The sequence below is a fragment of the Lipotes vexillifer genome, unplaced genomic scaffold (genome assembly GCF_000442215.2).
Source record: "Lipotes vexillifer unplaced genomic scaffold, Lipotes_vexillifer_v1.1 scaffold287, whole genome shotgun sequence".
In the NCBI taxonomy this organism is placed as follows: Eukaryota; Metazoa; Chordata; class Mammalia; order Artiodactyla; family Lipotidae; genus Lipotes; species Lipotes vexillifer.
In genome coordinates, this window is record NW_006777084.1 from 1021417 (window position 1) to 1035043 (window position 13627).

Genomic DNA, 13627 nt, shown 5'->3' on the forward strand with positions numbered 1-13627 from the left:
TAATAATTTTACATTACACCTTTAGATACATGACTCATTTTGAGTTAAGTTTTGTAAAGGTGTGAAGAACAAGTCAAGGTTCATTTTCAAGTGTATGTCCAGGTGTTCAAACATTGACTCAACACTGTTCATTCTCCAGTGACTTTCTTTGCCACTTTTCAAAAATCAACTGGCAATATTGTGTGGGTCTATTTCTAAACTCTGAATTCTTTCTCACTAATCTATGGGTCTGTCTTTGCCATAAAACCACAAAGTCTTTGTTATTGTAACTGTAAAGTTTTCCTTAAAATCATATAGTGTAAGCCCTCTCAACTTTGTTTTTCATTATCAACATAGTTTTGACTATTATTTACATTTTCTTATATATTTTAGAGCAGCTTCTTCATGTTCAGAAAAAAAATACTGCTGAGATAATTTTGAGGGGATTATTTATTATTTATTTATTTGGTAGTATGGTAATATATTTTAATAAAAAAAATTTAGTTGCTCTCCATATATTTCTATTTTATGAAAATATTATGTATCATGAAAATTTTCTGTTCCTTAAAAATTTTTAGTAAGCCATTTGCCTTGAAGTCTTGCCCTGGAGGAAATGTTTTGGTTGCATTTCTACCCTTTTTTAATTGCATTAAATCTATACATAAATTAGAGGACTTTCATCAGAACTATTCTATGTCTTCCAATTCATGAGCTTGGTATATCTTTTAAGATAGTAAATCTTTGATTCTTTTTATCTGCATTTTGTGTTTTTAGCATACAGATATTGCATATGTTTTATTAGATTTATATACATTAGTATTGCAGTATTTTAGAGATATAGTAAATGGTATGAGAGATATATTGGCTTCCAATGGTTGATTTCCCAATATACAGAAATAAAATTGACTTTTGTATGATGACTTTGCACTCTACAACATTCTAAATGCACCTGATTTAAGGAGATTACCTGTAGAATTTAGGGATTTTCTAATTTGTTGTAAACAATCATGTTGTCTGCATATTGACAGTTTTCTTACTTTAGTTCCAATATTTCTGATTTTTATTTTTCTTACATTATTTCATTGGTTGGGACTTCTGGTATAATTCTGAATAGGAGCAATGTCTCCAATTTTATGGGGAAGAATTCAGATATTCACAATTAAGAATAATGTTAGGTCTTGGTAGACGCCAAGGCATCTTATCAGGCACTTCAATGTGGCAGAGTTTTTAACATAAATTATGTTGAATTTTTTTAAACTGCATTTTGCACAATTGATGCGATGTTTTTTTTTTCCTGCTTTCTTACAAATGATGAATTACACCGATTTCTTTTTGAATGATAAACCATCATCTATTCATTACTGAGATAAATTCCAGTTGGTCATCATGCATTTTCTTTTTGTTTGTTTAACTAGTATACGTCGCAAATTCATTTTTTACTTATATGTATTTCTCTGCCCTACCATTAGAATATAAGCATTTGAAAGCATGGATTCTATATGACTTTTTTTCAAAACCATTTTTTGTACTGTATTTATATCCCAATACTTGGCAAAGATTTGGTGGTTCACATATTTCTGAGAGAAGGAAAGAAAGGATAAAAGAAAAAAGAGATAGCAAGGAAATTTGTGTTTCAGTGACAATATATCTTCAGTCAGCTATGTGCATAATATTCTCTTCTCTAAATTGTGTGTAAATATCACCTGCCAGAAGCCAAGTTAAAGTTCAGTCAGTTTAAGCAATTAATTAAAATTGTGATATCTAATAATACAACAATAGTTGAATATCACAGATAACCATATTCTAAGACATCCAAAACATTATCTTAGGAAACATCTCATACCCATTTTTGAGAACAATTCTCAATGTAGTAACAGTGAAAAATAGGTAAATAATATGAGATTAATAATCTTTCTTTTCTTTCCCAATTAGAAAAATAGATATGGCAGAATGAATTGTTAATAAAATATAATGCATTATTAATTCCTCAGTGAAGTGTAATTTAACATTATTGTAAAAAAGTCTATGTCACATCAACTGATTCGCACATACATACACACATATATTACATATATAGTGTTTGTGAACATAACTATGAAATTCAGACTATATAAATATTGATTATTAATCAGTTAATTATTGTAAACATTATGTTGTATTACTATAAATCTATCTTATTAATCTTAGGTTCGTACTACCACTCCCTCTGTTTCATGATTACATAAAACTATAAAGTGTGGAGATATTCTGACAGTGAAAAAAGGTCCCATCTTATATACTAATCATATGTACATTGCATCCAATGTTTCATATGATCTCCATTCCCACCTGATTAGCCTTTGTCATAAAACAAAAAACCTACTGTCTATTGTTGAAGAACAGTCTCTCCTTAATGCTAAATCACCATAATCAATTTAATGCATAAACACCAATGACATTTAATTAAATTATTTTGCATATGCTATAGAATAGAATCAACCTAATATCTTTAAAACTTTGAACACTGGATCCATATAAGTAGGAATTTTGTATGTTTGGGAACGACACAGAATTTTGTTTCTTTGGTTATAGGCTCTATTTATCTATAAATGAAAACACTCAGTAAAAAAATGCATTAAATATTTTCTAACGTTTGTTTGACATAATAAATTAGTGTATAAAACCTTCAGCTGAAGGAAAGATTATCAAAATTGGAAGGGAGCAGAGAAGTTACTGCCATAAAATACGTATGGAACTTTCTAAGTTTAACTTTATGTTAAAATTTGGTCTTATCTAGGGTGGCAGGTAGCACAAATGTTTATAATGGGGGAATAAGTGGAATTGACCATCACTAGAATCTTGTGGAATTCAATTTTAAAAGTTAAAATTCACTTTTAAAAATCCTCTCACTGCAATTTTTAGATGAAAAGTTGTGGGTGACTTTCATTTTTCCACTTGGGACCAGATGGAATGGTATGCACTTTTAAAAACCATCTGTCATGCAGCACCTTAATCTTCTTACATCAACTAGAGAATAAGAACATCTGACTTTGTGGAGATAAAGTTAACATGACAAGATGTCAGCCAGATTCTCATATGGTGCTTCCAACATTTTGTCAAGTCACTTTGAGATCTTTTCAGTTAGCTGTGTTATGCACTTAAGAAAACAGAGAACACAATGCCTATTTCAGAAGCTGGTAAATGTCATTGCTTTCTTGCCAGTATGTGTTTTTTTTTGTTTTGTTTTTTTTTTAATTCATCTAATTCTCCAGAAGGTCAACCTGAGCAGAATTTTCCCTCCTTGGAAGTGACATCGCATAAATTACATTTCTTTAAGCATCACCAACTATAAAGCTTACCATAAATAATATTGTATTGATATCAAGTACAGATGTTTTCTTTGAAAAGAAACTTGGGCAAGACTAAGTATTAAAGAGGTAGACTGTGGTCATCTTTTCATCCTTTACTTATAACATTGTGTAATTTAGGGTCCCCAAAGAAAAAAAGGTAGCACAACTAGAGTAATTGAGGGGACTTTAACGAAGGGACAACTTTATGTACAAAGATGAGAAAAGGATTTATGAGAAAACGTCAACGGAAACAACCCAGAGGTAGCAAGAGCTGAGAGGGTTCAGCACTCCAAGTGATAAGCTTTCAGAATGCAGCCAGAGCTAGAGTTAAATTTTTTAAATGGGCTATTTGATCCTAAAAAGGAGCTGTGGCCTTAGGGAGAGGAAAGCAGCCACTTTCACTTTAAGCCTATGAGGAAAGGAACTAGGGGCAAATATACTCTGACCTCCCCTTTCCCCTCTTTCTTATTTTGGCTAAAACTACACAGAAGCTATATGACATGAAACCTAATTGATGCAAGTCAAATAAGTCAGCTTCTTGAAGCATATTAAATTATAAGAAATGGTAGAGAGTGGATTGTAGTGATAATTAGAAAATAATCTAACACAGTAATCTATTGTAGGTGTCCACTAAAAACCTATTCACAACCTAAAAGTTGAGAGTTAACGTTTTCTTCTGCAGGAATTTTTAGGACTTCAAGCCCAGGAGGCAGCATCTCAAGTAACCCTGAGAGAACTGATCCAAGGAGACAAGGGTGTATGTGGGGGGAACCAGGTTATATAAAAGTTTTGCAACAAAGGGCAGATAGGTCTGAATGTCAAAAGATTATTGTTAGTTAAAGAAAACCAGATATCCCAAATTAAGGAATTTAGTTCTTTTCTATGTATAGGAAGATGCAAGAGTCTGGGCTTATTGAAATCCCTCCTTTGATGTGCACCTCAGCTGTCTGGGGCCAGTATCCTGTGTTTTCACATCCTGAGTTTCCTCAGGGCTCACTGTAGGGAGGGGCTGCAGTCTGCTGGCTGCTAGATGGCAGGTATTCTTTCCTTCCTGAGTTTCCTCAGGGCTCACCCGCTCACATTGGAGGGCTACAATCGCTGATGACTGTGACATGCTTTGTTAACTGATATGGCAGGCAATATTCCATTTATCATAGGCATTGTACTCCCTGTCACCTTTACACTCACCAAAATATTGAGGACAGAGTCAATATTGAGGACAGAGTCAATCAGTCACCCTATATCTTTTGATGGGGGTATTTAGTCCCCTGATATTTAAATTGATTATTGATAGGTATGTACTTATTGTCATTTTGTTATTTGTTTTCTGGTTGTATTTGTGGATCTTCTCTGTTCTTTTCTTCATTTAGTTTCTTCCCTGTGGTTTGATGATTTTCTTTAGTGGCATACTTGTGTTCCTTTCTCTCTAGTTTTTGTGTATCTACTGCAGGTTTCTGATTTGTGGTTACCATGGGGTTCAAATATGTTGACTTATAACTATATCTACTTGTTTTAAACTTATAGTCATTTAAGTTTAAACACATTCCAAAAATTCCACTTTTTTTTTTACTCTTCCCCACCACGTTTTGTGTTTTTGATGTCATCTGTTACATCTTCATATTTATTCCTTCACTGCTTATTGTAGTTATAGTTGATTTTACAATTTTTGTCCTTTAATCCTTGTGCTAGCTTATTTAAGTGGTTGATCCGTGGCCTTTACTATATAGTTGTCTTTACTAGTGATATTTTTCCCTTCCTATAAATTCTTCTTATAGTAGCCTTTTCTTTTCCACTTAAAGAAGGTGCTTTAACACTTCTTTTTAGGATCAGTTTAGTTTGGATGAACTCTTATAGGTTCTGCTTGTCTGTGAAGTTATCTCTACTTCAATTCTGAATGATAATCTTGCAGGACACAGGTTGTACGTTTTTCACTTTCAGCACTTTAAATATATCATGCAACTATCTTCTGGACTGCAAGTTTTCTGCAGAAAAATCAGCTGATAGTCTTATGGGGGTTCCGTTGTATGTAACTCTTTGCTTTTCTCCTGCTGCCATTAGAATTCTCTCTTTTAACTTTTGCTGTTTTAATTATGATATGTCTTGGTTTGGATCTCTTTGGGTTCATCTTGTTTGGGACTCTCTCTGATTCCTGTACCTGGATATCTGTTTCCTGCTTCAGGTTTGGGAAGTTTTCAGCCATAATTTCATCAAATATATTTTTGACCCTTTATCTTCTTCTGGGACTCCTATAATGCAAATCTTAGTGTGCTTGATGTCCCAGAGGTCCCTTAAAATGTTCTCATTTTTTAAGTTGTTTTTCTTTTTTGTTTTCTCTGTTTGGGCAGTTTATATTGTTCTGTCTCCAGTTCTCTTATGTGTTCTTCTGTATCACCTAGTCTGCTATTAATTTGTTCTAGTGTGTTTTTCATTTCAGTTATTGTATTCTTCAGCACTGACTGGTTATTTTTAATATTTTCTAGTTTCTTGTTATAATTCTCACTATGTTCATCTATTTTTCCCTAGTTCTACTAGCATTCTTATTACTAATACTTTGAACTCTTTATCTGGTAAATTATTTATCCCTGTTTCATTAGTTGTTTCAGGGTTTTTTTGTTGTTGTTCTTTCACTGAAACAAATTCCTCTGTGTTCTCCTTTTGCTTAACTTTCTCTGTCTCTATGAAATTAGGAGAAACAGTTACCTATCTTGGTCTTGAAGGAGTGTCCTTTTGTGGAAGCATCGCTATGCAGTCTACATGTGCCCAGTGGCTTTGGTAAGAGAGCTGGATCTGAAGTGAGCACAGGACATGTCTTCCCCTGGGGTGTGTTGGCAGCTACCACCTTGGTGAGATGTGGGGCCCAAAATGAGCAGCTAGGTCCAAAGCCAGGTGTGAGCTGGAGCTTCTCTGCTCCGTGGCCAACACTGCCCTATCAGAGATGCAGTCAGTCCCAAGGTGCTGGAGCCAAAACCCTGAGAGTCAGGTCTGAGCTGGTTCTAATTCCTCTATGTGTGCATTCTCCCCCACTGCCAACATCAGTACCTTCACTCATGAGGGGAGCAGTGCTGGAGCAAGAGGGGCCAGAGTGGGTGCCCATTGCAGTCCAAGGCACACACTGGTGCAGTCCCAGCTCACCAGTCACAGCTCCAGACCACTCCCAATTTGCTGACTATGTGAATGCCAGTAATGGCTGTCCTCACCGGTTCAGATGCAGTCCTGGGTCTCAGTCATCTCCTACCTTGTTCCTGGTTGTAAGCAAGCATGTGTGTGCTCTTCACAAGTGGAGTCTAGGTTTCTTACAGGCCTCCTGTTAGTCCCACTAGTTTTCAAACAAGCTAAGGGGAGTCATCTTCCTGGTTTTGGACACCAGGCCTAGATTGCCCAGTTTGTGATTCAGACCACTCACTAGCCAGGGAGAATCTCTGAGCCCATGTAATTCCCCTCCTAGGAGCACAAGTCCCAGGATAATTGCTCCTCTTCCCTTCCCACCTGACTCCACGTGGATCTTTCTTTATGGTCTTGGTTGTATAAGAGTCTTTCTGCCTGTCTCCAGTTTGTTTCCCTTGAGAATTGCTCCTCAAGTAGATTTTTTTATGTATTCGTGGAGGGAGGTGAGCTCAGTGCCCTCCTACTCTGCATTCTTGATCTCCTTTACTCTCTTTTCATGGTTTCTGAAGAGAAATCAGTAAGGAGTGTAATTTTTGGTACCTGAGATGCAGTGCGTCCTATTTCTCCGGCTGCTTTCAAATTTTTGTTTCTTTAATTTTGGTTTAATAGTTGATCATATGCTTCTAATTATGACTTTATTCATATTTATCCTGCTTAGGTTCCCTGAAATTCTTGAATTTGTAAGTTTACATTTTTCACCAAATTTGGGAAATTTCTGGGCATTCTATTTTCAAACACTATCTTCCCTATTCTCTTTGTCCCCATTTTATTTGACTCCAGTCATACAAATGTTAGATAGTTTCATGTTGCTCCACGGGTCCCAGAAGCTCTGTTCATATTTCTTTTAGTATTTTTCTCTCTATTCTTCAGATACAATATATTCTGTTGATCTAATTTCACATTTACTGACTTTTTGTCATCTACTTTTTCTAGTTAATCTTATGAAGATACTTTTATTTAAGATATTTTATTATTAAGTTCTAGATTTTATATTTGATTATTTTAAATTTCTGTTTTCTGCTAATTTCCAACTTTTTCATTCATTGATAGCATATTTTAATTTATTTTATTGACCATAGCTTTAATAGCTGCTTTAAATTCTTGCCTGTTAATTCCAACATCTGGTAACCTTGGAGATAATCTTGACTTGATTGTCTTTTCTAAGTGTGTCATATTTGCCTGGATTTTCATTTGGTTTGTATCCTGGACATTGTGGGTGATATTTTTGGAGATTTTGTGTCTGTTATGCTCCCCTGAGGAGTTTTGATATTTTTTGATGTAGCAGGCAATTAATTAGGTTAGACTCAAATGCCAGCCTCTATCTCTAACTTCATAATCCAAATCACATTACCCTTACAAAAACACAAATTACACAAATTGAATTTAACTGTGCTTCTTTGAGTCACCCTATGCATGCATGAGTCATGGCTCAGCCAATGACTAGGGCAAATTCATTGACAGCATGTGAGTGAAAGGCTATAACTGTGAGAACCAAAGGCTCTCTTTGGGAGCTTAAATAGAGTGGAAGAACAGATACAGCTGACCATCAGACAATATTTGATAGAGTCAAAAAGCTACAGAGATGCTGAAATGTGTCATCCAAGGATGATGTGCTCATCTAAGGTAATAGTGTTGTGGTAAGATCAGAACCCTGATTGAGAAAACTTGGAACCCTCAAACATGACCTGGGGACATCTAAGTGGATGCCGCTGATTATGTGACTCCTCTTAACTAACAGTTTTTAGAAGTAGCCCAGTGTTCCCTAGTAAGAGGTAATGCTTTCACCGTGTTAGGAAATGCTACAAAGCCCTCTCCTGAGCAATGCAACAGATGCCCTTCCAAAGTTCCTCCTATTTCCTCTTTTGGATGCTACAGTGATAATTAGGGTTAAATCCAAGCATATACTGGGTCTGGTAAGGGAAGAAAAGACATACACCAGAAGAGCCACAAGAGTTAGCTACCAGATACTGTCAGGAATAAGGACATTATCCTTGGAGTTGGAATTGAGGACACTTGATCAAGTAGGTTGAACTGTAATACTGAATAAGCAAGGATTCACTGTCTCTGGGCATTCTTTCAGGACATAGGGTGTAATAGCCTGGAAAGGACTGGAAGATGGAGTGGATTTGCTGGGTAGGGTGACTCTTAGAAGCCTGTAAACATGGTGGCCCTGCTGAGGGAAGTGTAAATGCCTGAACTTCCTGGAATATAGTAATGGGAAGAATAAAGTGGCTGTGAGCAGTATTCATACTTAAATAGGATGAAACCAGAAAAACCAGTAGAGGATTGTTTTTTACAGGAGGGTACAGAAAATATAATTCACCAAGGCCATCTGGGATTTTCTGGTCAAAGGGGAACCAGCATCATTAAGGACTTCAGTGGTAACTCCCCTCTGTAGGCTAAGGTAGGTAGTAGGAGAAATTGTAACTGAGCAGGGCTGGTTAAAGACCAGTTAACACTTACAGAAGCAAAATAGATGGGCAGGCAGCAAAAAAGGACCTACTTAACATACAAAACTAGAAAATGACTTAATATACAAAATCAGAATAAAAGCAAGAATGGATAATAGGATGATGAAATGGTCACCTGAGGAAAAGGTCACAATCCTTTGCTCAGTTTACAGAGAGGAGCCACTTTTAAAATCACCAAAGAGGTGGCTGGATCATAGGAAAAAGGATGCTGCAATGTCACATCAAGTATATACTGTAGTGAACAAAATTTTATAAGCATAGATGCAGGACAAGACTAATTACTTTCAGAAGAACAAAATCTGTCTCAACTTGGGCTCTTTCTATGCAAATAAGTGATAGGTTATAAAAGTGGGTAAAATAAAATGCTTCCTTTCAAAACTTTTCTTCTGTGGCAAGACGTCTTTCATATGTGAGTATAATGGGAAAAATATCAGATAAGCAACGGCTCAGAATATATAGAACTGAGTTGTATTTCCTTATAAAATGAAGTGGATAAAATATTAATGAGTAATTTCTCCAGCTGAAATCCTTTTTTACTGAAAGATTTTTTATAAGAAATCTGGAGGTTCAAAATTAAGGAAAACATTTAATTTGTGTAAATCAGTCAAGAATACATTATTAAGGAAGTTAGACCAGAATAGTTATACTTAAATACATGACTTCTGAATTTAAAACCAAGATGAACACAATAAACATGATGGATAGCTCAGAAAATCAAATTAACTAGTTAAATGGCTAATATGAGAAATTTATTCTAAAGCCCAAAGAAAAGTTTGATACAATACAATGAACAGGGAAGTGAGTGAGATGAAGGAGAGATTGAGATGATTCACTTTATGCTTAATAGAATATTCATTAATTGTACAGAAATAGATTTGACAGGAACAGGATTTACCCTGTACTAAGCAAAATTAATAAGTTTTTAAAATGCAGATACTCAGACCTAATCTAGAGTAGTTAAAAATGTCACGTATAAACAAATCATTTTAGGATATTCCAGTTGGGAACAATAAGTTGTTACTAATAAATGAACAAAATGCATCCTAGCTTGAGGCCCTCCTCACATTAGTAAATGTATGATGGTAGAATTGTATTTACAAGGTCTTAATGAGAAAAAAAGATGATGGCCCAAAATTTCTGTAAACAGTCACATAGCCATCGCTCCTGAGGGCACCTCAATGATATCCCCATATATTTGAGACTTCAGAAATTGGAATAATACTTTATATGTTCCCCAAAACGTATTTTTTCAAATATTTGTTCTAGAACACTGAAGATAAACCAAAATGAGGAACTAAAATTATAAATTAATAAAGAAAAAGGGTTGGCAGCAGAGAAAGTAGCTAAATTTAGTGCTAATCCTGAATGAATCTAATATTGTAGATTTTATTGGCAAGACTTGTGAATATGTGAGAAAGGCAAGAGGGGTGGTAAGTAATAATATGTGAATTTTCTTATCAGATAGATGTTATACAGAAAGGTTACCAAAATACACCATTTTCACTTAATATCAATAAAACACTAGAGAAAGATAAATATCAAAATATGTTTAAAATTAAAATTACTTGCACAAAATATAATATTTGAACATCCAAATAACTGTAGGAAAAATAAACAGCAAGTAAACAAAAAAACTATTAAAATACACACATAAGGTTGGCTGTATATGTATATACATACACACACACATTCACATATGGAAGGAAATAAACAAAATTTTCAGATGTCATCTCTTTGAATGGATTGGAAGTGAGAAGTGATTGAAATGTTTTCATTATAATTTTTATATATGTACAGTATATTTTATCTTTTGCAGAAAGATTATTTATGGCTTCTATATTTTATAAAGAAAATAAGTATGATGAAAGAAAATATTTTTACATGAACTGAGGTCTGAAATAAGGCCTTGTAGATGGATGTAATTCTATTACTCTTTCCTTGATACACCCATGTTAACAGTTGGATGCTGAGCAGTCATGGGCAGAGCCCCCCCTGCCCCCTGCCTAAATCTCAGTCTATAACCATGAATTTATATAGGCCTCCAGGTTAAAGGAGCTGAGACTCTCAACTCCTTTGCTTTGAATTTCAGTTATTAAAGTAACTTGGTTATTGGCCTAACCCAAGCCTAACAGATAATGCTGTAGGTAGTAGTCAGCAAGCTCCCTATGGCAAAATTCACCAGGAAGTTAGAAGAACTGATCTGAAAGTCCATCCTCCACACCGAGAACCAAGGATTTAGGGGGAATAATGTGGTTTCTAGTTTGCGAGGCAGCTCGTAGAGAACCTGCTATCATGGTGGAAGCTTTATATTATAAAGGCGATGACTATATGACTTAATCTAGAGCTGTAAGCGTAGGGACCTAAACAAATTTGAGCTATGGCTACACTTGGATGATTGTAAAGAGAGAAAATATATGCCCCCCCTCCCAACTCGACCAATCACCATGGCTGAAGTGAGCTCTGCATTGTAAATATTGGCAGAGCCTGAATCAGGTAGCTCAGCTGGAATCACACGTCTGCTGTAACTCGGGTGTTATATATAATAGCAATAACCAAAACACATAAAATATCATGTGTCCGGTCCACTTCTGAGTTCTTTAAATACAAAGTTCATTTAATTCTCTAAACAACCCTATAAGGCAGTACTATTATCTCAATTTGATAACAGAGAAAACTGAGACACAAAATGATTACAGACTTTGATCAAGTGGTGGAGCAAAGCTCTGTATTAAAGCAGTGTCATTCAAGCGTCTGTGGGTTCCGTCACTACACTATGTCAATGGCAACAAAGGTTATAGATAAGCCTCTGGGGACTGCATTACCCATGTATAAATTATAACATCTAAACTATCCTTAATCTCTAATGTGTTGAAATTAAATTCACACTAAGATGGCAAGGTGTCCTATCAATAGACACGTACAGATCCATGGATTATAATGATGACAGGCACATTCCCTTTAAAAAGAAGTGCCCAAATCTATCCCTGCCACAGGGCCCTTATTTTTCTTTCATTTTAGTGAGATTTAGTACCAATATAAGCCTCTGTGAAGACCCACAAGAAATGACCCTCCAGTCTAGAAAGTGACTGTGAAGAGAAGCTGATATTTTGTGCTTCAAGTAATAGCTATTTATATTAGCTTTTATTATTTTCTGCTGCTTTACCGGAAGCATTTCTGACCAATCAGACAAATTCGTATTTGACTTGATTACCCAATCTAGGCATTAGCCTATGAAAGCAGAGATCATCCAGCAGATCCTCAGCAGTAAAATAGTAGTTTTAAAATATTCAGAAGGAATGGAGACATTTCATCCTGAGCATATATACTCATATATTCATACTGAATCCAGAGCTGTACTCAAATTCTGATATCTAATTTTGTTAGGTATAATTATTTTATAATAATCAACAACAGTTACGCCTTTTCTTCTGGGAAAGTAATATTCAAGATTCAATTAGTGATATAGTTCTGAAATACTAATTAAACTCATAAGTTTCCAATAAACCGATCAAACAAATTTCAAAAAGTGAAAAGATCTATTTCAATCCATAAGTTGTCAGGCACAGGGTAATTGATTGATGCAGATATTTACAGAAGCTACCAATTACTACACATTCCGGTTCCTCAGTGAAATGTATGAAGCCTGGAAGACTTTTCAAGAAGGTTTGCTTTTCTTTTATTATATTTTTCTCCCATGCTTTCAGATAAAAATGTGTGATAGAGGGATAATAAATAAAACTTAATGCAGAAATACCCTGGAAATAAGTCATGGGAGAGATCTCACAGGGTATATTCAAATATAATTAGGCTTCTAGCTTTAGTTTTGTGGTGGAATTTTATTCATTATCTGAAATCCTATTCTTGAGCAGATTGATAAAGGTTTAGATTGGAATAAGTAGGTGAATTCCATTAATACTGTATTTTTCCTCCAGTTGTTTCTCTTACTTTTTTGTCTGTCATGATAATGATGCATTTGTTCCTCATTTTAGGGAGGAACAAATATAAATAAAAGTTTATAAAACTTTTATAAATAAAAGTTAAACAAAAACATTTCTGAACCTGAGGAGAATTTCCTAGTGGAATGTTTCATGGAGGAAAAGGATAATTTAATTCTATAAATATTAATTGTATTCTATGTTTTACTACTTTTAGGTTTTACAAGAAAAGGTTGTCTTGATACAAAAGAAAATGGTTAAGAAAACAAACAAATATACAAAAAACTCCAAATGACAACAAAAATATCAATGTTACCCAGTGTTGATTTCACACACAAAAAATCTAATCAATGATTTGTTTTACTCTCAGCAAAGAACTCTTCTTATATAGCATGTGTCTAATGATTTTAGGCTTATCTCTTGTTTAGTTTCGCTGCATAATTATGTAGCAGAGTCAGAAGTGCTATGAGGAATTGAACTCTGCTTCCCTGGTCTGCAATACATTTTCTGTGCACTCACCCTGCTGTTTCTTGCTCTATCACATACGGTGGAAAATCATATCTGTTTAGAACTCCTAGGATAAAAGGTTTTCTGCAATAACCCAACAATAGTAATAAGACAGAAGCACCAACATGAAATGGATAAACATTTTACTGATGAATCGTTGTGCATTGAAAGAGGGAGTGAATTAACACTCAACATGTTCCATTGCTAGACGTTCAAGTTGAGAATTCAACATCTGGACTGC